Source organism: Chrysochloris asiatica, unplaced genomic scaffold (assembly GCF_000296735.1).
Source record: "Chrysochloris asiatica unplaced genomic scaffold, ChrAsi1.0 scaffold00463, whole genome shotgun sequence".
NCBI classification, from domain to species: Eukaryota; Metazoa; Chordata; class Mammalia; order Afrosoricida; family Chrysochloridae; genus Chrysochloris; species Chrysochloris asiatica.
In genome coordinates, this window is record NW_006408981.1 from 53,365 (window position 1) to 61,702 (window position 8,338).

Genomic DNA, 8,338 nt, shown 5'->3' on the forward strand with positions numbered 1-8,338 from the left:
TAAATAAATAAAATAATTGGAAAATGTAAATTTTAAGCCATCAAAAATAAAATCGTATTTTCAAAGATCATTATTCTATGCATTAGTGAGCTGCGATGGACAGGTATTGGTAATTTTGAAGTAGACAATCATATGACTTATTATGCTGGAAATGATAAAATTAAGAGTGGCATCACATTCATCATCAAAAAGAACATTTCAAGATCTATCTTCAAGAATAATGCTGTTTGTGATAATATTACATCAATATGACTACAAGGAAGACCAGTTAATACCACAATTATTCTAATTTACACACTAATCACTAAAGCCAATGAAGATGAAAATGAAGAATTCAACCAATTTCTTCAAGCTGAAATTGAAGAAACATGCAATCAAGAGATATTGATAATTACTGGTGATGTGAATGCAAAAATTGGAAACAAAGAGGAAATATCAGTAGTTGGAATATATGAGCTTGATGATAGAAATGATACTGGAGATTGTATGACAGAAATTTGCAAGACCAGTGACTTATTTATTGCAAATACCTTTTTTAAACAACATGAAAGGCAATATACCTGTGGACCTCATTAGATGGAAGACCCAGAAAACAAATTGATTACATCTTTGGAAAAGATGATAGAGAAGCTCAATATCATTAGGCAAAACAAGGTCAGTGAAGAAAATTAAAACAACCCAAAATATGTCTTTGATTATATCCCACTTGAATTTGGAAACCATCTCAAGAACAGATTTGTTGCATTAGACACTAATGACCAAAGACCAGAGGAGTTGTGAGATGATATCAAGAATATCATACAGGAGTCTATTGAATGTGGTTGGACTTAGCTGACAACTTCAATACTATCAGTGAACACCATGGTCATCAACAAGACCACATGCCTGCTCATATATTCCATTTGAGTCTAAGTCTTGGAAGGGGGTTTGCCTTGCAGGAACCTGACCACTTGCCTTGATGGCTCCCAGGGTAACAACTTGTTTGTTCTTGTAGTAGTCAATAGGACTGCTGTTATTGTGGTTTTTTGTTTTTTGTTTTTTTTCCTGTTGGTTTTTCTTTCAAGAGTATCTTCTGTTCTTCTGGCTGCTCCCAGCTGGTCTGTTTGTCCTTTCAAATGGAAATGTCCCACCTCCGAAGACTCTAGGTGGGGATCAGGATTCTGTCTATGGTCTGTGCAATGCAAAGGGTCTGCAGGGAGCCTCCTTCACTGGGCAAGTTCTAGCCCCATTTTAGGTATTCCAATCAGTTATAGGTTGAAGACGGACTTACAAGCTTTTTATAGTGATGTTTCTGACTATTCCTCTCTCTTTCCTTCAAGTGTCTATTTTACAATAGGAGGTAAGGAAAACCAAGATTCAAAAGACTGGCAAGCATCTTAACATCATTTCCTCACTTTAACCAGAAGTATGATGAGACCTGGGGACTCCTAGACCCAGGGTCAGGGACATAGCTCCAGAGGACTAGAGTGAAGTGTGAAGTGCCCAGCTGATATGAAGTGAGGGGAGATGTACAAGAACATCTACACTTGAAGATAGTACCCATTTGACCTGGCATCAATGGTTGAATGATCAGAACACTACAGGAAGAAAGAAGAAGAAAATAAAAAAAATAGTAACCCACTACAATGGGATGAACGTAACCTATGATTGTGGATGCAGTATGACAAAGAAGTGGACAATATTTACAGTGATGATAATTCCCCACCCCCCTTGGTACACAGGAATGATAAGCATGGGGAATCTAGACATTGGCTACCCAAAAAGAGGGGCAGGGGGGGAGAGGCATGGGGCACTACAAAGGCAATAAGTGACTGGCTTACAAGTTTTCAATAGGGAACCTAGTTCCAGAGGGTACAGGGAAAGGTAGAATCTCCACCGAGTTGTTTCCAACCTGTTTGGATGGGGTTGATAAAAGGTGTGGAGGATAGGACTCCTGTGGTTCAATAGGGAATGATTGCTACCAGGTCTGCCAGTGAGTGTTAGAAAGGTAAATGTAAATGTTTTGTAATTAAAAGAGTGGACTGGCTGATTTTGCAGTCCAGGAGCAGAGATCCCCAGAACCATCAAGGGAGAGAGAACAACAAAGTATTTGACCCTGTCCAGGGAGGCAGTGATATCAGAGATGGAGGCAGAGATGATGCCATGGACAGAAGGAGCAGTTGGGGACTCTGGACTCAGGGAGTGAGAGGGACTGTGTGCTGGTGGCCAGGGGGCAGTCGTGTGGGGTATACCCTTTGGATGTTTGATGATGCATGCAGGGGATTATAATCATTGCAATGAAATGAAATGCATAGGATGAATGCAAAGATAATGGATAATGTTCTCCCATGTAAACTAACATATAATTCACAATAAAAACTTCAAAACAATATGATACATACAGAAAGACTTCTGTAAAGTGGTAAAGTAAAGACATCAGTTTGAGAGTTAGTTGTATCTGACCCAAACCACAGTACTTTTAATCATCTTATATGTGTTTCAATGTTGGATAATGAATAAGGAAGACATTAGAAGAATTGATGCATTTGAGTTATGGTGTTGGCAAAGAATATTGAAAATACTGTGTACTGCCTGAAGAACACACACATCTGTCTTGAAAGAATCATAACATGAATGCTATTCTGAAATGAGGATGATTAGATTTTGTCTCACCTTCACTGGACATATTGCCATGAGGTACAAGTTTCTGGAGAAATACAGCATGCTTGGTAAACTGCAGTGTCAATGAAAATATGGAATCCCCTCAACAAGATGGATTGATGCAGTAACAACAACTATGAGCACAGATGTAACAACATTTGTGAGCATGGTACAGGACTGGGTATTGTTTCATTCTATTGTGCATAGGGTCTCTATGAGTTGGAGTTGACTTAATAACACCTGACAATAACAATAAACCAACAGATAATTGCATAAATCTGTCCTGGGATGCAAATTGGAGAGGGAAACCTCGCATCTCTTTGCAAAAGTGACTCTGGACAAGGAAAATCTTCAAGGAGTGAAGCAACTAAAGGGTTAATGCATTAAACTAAGAAAAGTGATCAAGATGGCATACCCGCAGTGTATAGTGTAGTTCTCACCTAGCATTGCTCAGACTGCGTTTCACATTATGTTTATCCCATTATGGGAAAACATTTCCACTAATCTGTTTGGTTATTGTTTCTAAAATAATTTATAAGTGAAGAATTAGTTGGAACATCTACAGCTCATGCCACTGCAATTTTCACTATGATAATGAATGTTTTTCCTCTTTACCATCCATTCTAGATTATCTCCTTAGATAACACCTTGCACTTCTAGATGGCTTGTCTGGTTATATGACTCTTATACTTTGTAAAAAGGCTCTAATCTCATTACAATTTACTATTCAGGCCATGATTGCTATTTTTTCTAAGTTTATATGAAAATATAAGTAATTAAGAATATCCAGCTCAGTATCTAAGTGTCAATCAACTTCCTGACCTGATATTTACCAATAGTCCTACCACCTAAACTTATCATGTACAATTACTTCTCCAGTATCGGAACCATTTTTATTTGTTTAATCTTCTTTATGGCTTTCTAGAACAAGAAGCAAAAGTGATTATGAGACAGATGCAACTGTAAAATGAAGGAAACTCTTTCCTTTTCTGGGAACCAGGTGGAAGCATTCTTTCTCTGGACATCAGCAATTCAAGAGCCATAGAACCTGAAGTTGCGAGTCCAGGAGTTGTTCTAGGACCCCCACTTTTATCCTATAAATATAACTACATGAATGTCTGAGAAGGCCCCAATGGTAAATTAAAAATGTGACCCATGAGGAGTTGCTCTACACTCCCAAAAAAACAAAACAAAAAACTACATTTCCCCACCCCCACTAATTTAAACAGACAGATATCTGAGAATGGATATTGAGGATGTAGGGTAATGTTAGAAGGAATACACTTGGATCCCACCAAACATATTAATATGGGCCCATTAAGAAACTATTCTGCATTCAAAGTTACAAATTGAGGGTTTAGAAAATGTTGTAATGGTTGGTTGGTTGAAGCATGACTTAAAGGTGTTCTTCCAAATTGAAGTGGAAATGCAAGAACTACTTTGGTGTACTGTCGAGGCATTTATTTAAAGTATTTCAAATATTGCATTATTAGATTGGATTTATCATGTAACACCTGCTCATGTAAACTGGGAGGATTCATAGAAAACAACTCCACCAAAACTGTGAGAAATAAATACATCAAACAAATTCCTGAATCCTGGAAGTGTTCTGTGGTTGCTCCTCTGTGTAGCTTAGAAATTACAGTGGGAACCGTTGCTAATGAATTGGAAAAAATAAAAGTAATGGTGATAATTGCATCTCAGGATAGCATGTATCAAGTGGCAGGAGTTAATTGCCAAAGACAAGGTGGTTGTGGTTATAGTTATAGATACCAAGAATCAAAGCAGTAATCAGAGTAGTCTGACATTCAAAGACCATTGAAATTGACTGTGATGATCCTAGAAGAGTAATAAATGGGAAATATACTAAACGTGTTATTGATCTGTCTACATGGAGGGGAGTTCTAGTTCAAGTGAACACCAGTCTAACATGAATCACCAAAACAGAGATTCACCTCACATGAACAATTCCCTTGTATTATTTTAAAGACTCACAAACCCCTTGAATTAAAGGGATTCTGGGTTTACTTGTGAAAGAACTTCACTATGCAGTTAAACATGTATACTGTCTATCTATTCCCCAGTCTTCTCCAAAGGATCCTATGGCTTTTTTCCTAGATTAATTGTATAATGAGGAAAATGAAATAATAAAGCTTTCTGGTGATCTCTGATTACTGGCTTCGATTAATACTAATCTCAGGAGACCCAAGAGTCACTGCAATCCACTAGTCAGATAGAGGCATATAGCGGTCATATGATTAATGAAATCTTAGCTCAGATCTATAACACAGTGTGCCTCTGAACCCATCCAATAGCAGTTTCCTCAGATCCAGACTACATAATTGCAATATAACATCAACTTGCAGATTCCCCACATTGGCTCATTGAGCTGTGGAATGGATACTATTATCATAAAAAAGACTGTGGAAGACACTAGATCTGCTACAACTTAGAAAAGTAGTAAACCAAAAGCAATACCACATTATTGGGGAGATTTCAAAGATGAATATTATCATCAATGGTTTGAATGCTATAGGGGTGGCAATAACCACCACATCCCCATTCAACTCATTTCTTTGGCTTATACAAAAACCAGATGGCTTTAGGAGAATTGCAATGGATTAATGCAAATTTAATAAGGTGAAAACTCCAATTGCAGGTGTTTTTCCAGATGTATTTCACTGCTTAATCAACTTAACACATCCCCAATAGTTGGTATGCTACAGTTAATCTGATAAATCTGATAATGCCTTCCCCCCTCTATATATGCTGTTTAAAATTATTATAGACCACTCAAAGCAGTTTACTCTGATTGTAAGGCCAGCAGTACATTTTCACAAAAATATACCAATTTTCCATCCCTATATCATAATTCAATTCATATACACCTTAATTACTTTTCTCTTCCTTAAGACGGTACAGTCACACTGATTTATTATGTTGATGACATTATGCTGATTGAACCTTGTTGTTATTTTTAGTTGCTGATGAGTCAATTCTGAATCATGACCATCGCATATGTACAGAGTAGAACTGTTCCATAATATTTTCAAGACTGTAACCTTTCAAAAGCAGATCTTTGACTTTTCCTCCAGTTCTTTGACTTCTCCTCCAAGGCACCACTCAGGGGTTTGAACCACCAATCTTTTAGCTAGAAATAGTGAGCTAAACTATCTGTTCCACCCTGCCTACATTTAAACTGTCTTGATGGTTTCAATTACTCTAGACTTACTGTTACTACTGCATGATGTTGTTGTAGTTGTTACATACCATCAAGTCAATTCTGACCCAAGGAGCAGCTGTAAAGGGTTTCCAAGGAGCAGCTGGTGAACTTGAACCATAGACTTTGCTATTCAAATGACTTTGAAGTCCAGCACATTAACCCACTGCATGTTAAAGCATGGGATAGAAATCAAATGAAAAATCATGAACTTTCGACTTACATGAAATTGTTAGAGGTCCAATGATGTAGAAAAATTTATGATATCTTTTCTGAAAAACAAGGATAAGTTGTTGCAGCTGGACCCTCCTACACAATGCTTAGTGCATCCCTTGGTTTTAGAAACCAGATTTCTAATTTGAATATGCTGCTCTAACATACTGAACAACCCTCAAAACTGAAAGTTTGGGGTAGAGACCAAAACAATGAAGGTCCTGCAACAGCTCAAGATTTCCATGCAAGCTTTCTGCCACGCGTACTATGTAAACTAGCAGGCCTAATGGTGCTCGTAATATCAGTGGCAGATGCTGTTTGTATCATTTGGCAGACTCTCACAGGTGATTATAGCAGAGACCCTTCACATTTTGTACAAAGTCTCTGAAGATAACTACTGTCCTTTAGAGAAACAGCTTCTCTTTGCCTGAGTAGGGACTGCAATGCCTTACCAGGTTTGTCAATTCCCCAGCTGGATAATGATGAAATTTGACCATTGTTACTGGCTTTACACCAAAAGGGAAGGTGAGAAGAAATTCTTAGGAGAGGCACCATCATAAGATACTTGTCTTATGTGATGTTTCTCCATAATTTTCAAGTAAAGAGGGTAAGTGAGGCTTGTTTTTAAGAAAATAAAAATCACTTTTGTCAGTTCAGGAAAATATTTAGTTTTACAGTTCTCAGATGCATCTACTGAGACATCTCTACCCTGATCTTATACCACTTCTTCCAATCAGGCTCCTGACTTTGGCATAAAGACTTGCATAGTCTGAGAAATACAATCTTATCTGAAGTACTTTCAAATTCACAGTAAGGGGCAGGTTTCAGCTTGGTATGCTGTAATAAAAAAAAAAGTCTCATTTTTTAAAATATATATATGTCCAACGTATGATATCATTTAAACCTCATTTCTGTCTCCTTCTCTTCTGTTCCATATCAAAGGAAGTTGGTAAGCAAAGCTGGGTGTTTCTTCCTTTGGTGACAGCTAAAATTCAAGCCATGCATGAAAAAACAGAGCCTATCCCTACCCCCTAACAACTATAAAAATTCCAAGCCAGTTGCCTTTCTGGCTCTCTTGAGCCATGCTTGGGCTGGCTTGAGAGATGTTCTGCTTCCCCCAGGATACTTCTATTTGTGAGTAATAAGCTTATCCTTTCTTGTTAGTGTATGGACAATGTTATCAGTCTAGATATCTAGACAAAAGTTTGCATCAAAGTCCATCCTAATTATGACAAACATTTTAAGTAAATTTTAGGAGATTAAACTCTTTAGGGTGTTGTTGGATAAGCACTGGACTGCTAACTACAAGGCTGGTGGTTCAAACCACAAGCCATTCCTAAGAAACCTTATAAAGGGGTTGCTATGAGTTGGAACCAATACAACAGCATTTAACATCAACAACAACAATTCTTCCAAACAGGGTCTCTTACTCACACATTTTAAATTTTGTAAACTACAGATTAAAACAAATCAATGAAGAATTAGCAATATTAACCTAATTGCACCATCCTTATGGTTACTATTTCCTTCAAATCTCTTAACTCTATCAGACACAGCAAAAGATATTTTATCGCATCTACCTTCATCTTGTCCGAGTGTGATTTGTACTTAAATTCACACTTGGGTTGTGAAAAACACTTGGTTTGGTAAAGCTGCCATCTAAACTGGGAGCCCTAACTTCATTTGAAGTTTTGACATAAAATTAGACTTCATTTGAGTACTTTCTGACCATTTACTAGCAAAGTACCACTTTTGCCCTCAGGCAGAGTGTGCTTGAATGTAGATTACAATTTCTCAGTCTTCTCAGTCAGTCAAGAAAGAAATAGTCGTGCCCTAAGGTTTGCATTGAGAATCAAGGAACTTATCTTAAATGATTTACTGATTATAGCCACATATCATTTTAAAAATGGGATGCTAGTATCTAGACTAATGGCTGCATATCTCAATCAACATTGAGCCAGTTGGTAAAAATTGCAGGACCAATGCTGTAAAATTTTAAATCTTTAATTATGCTGTTGTTGTTGTTGTTAGATGTCATCCAGTCAGGACTAACTCATAGCAACCTTATGCACAGAAGAACAAAATACTGCCTGAATCTGGGCCAACCTCACCATTGTTGCCAATATTGAGTACATCAATGCTGCCACTTGACCAATCCTTCTCATTGGGGGACTTCCTCTTTTTACTCTAACCCTCCACCTTGCCAAACATGATATCCTTTCCAGAGACTGGTCTCTCCTGACAATATGGATAAAATACAAGAGA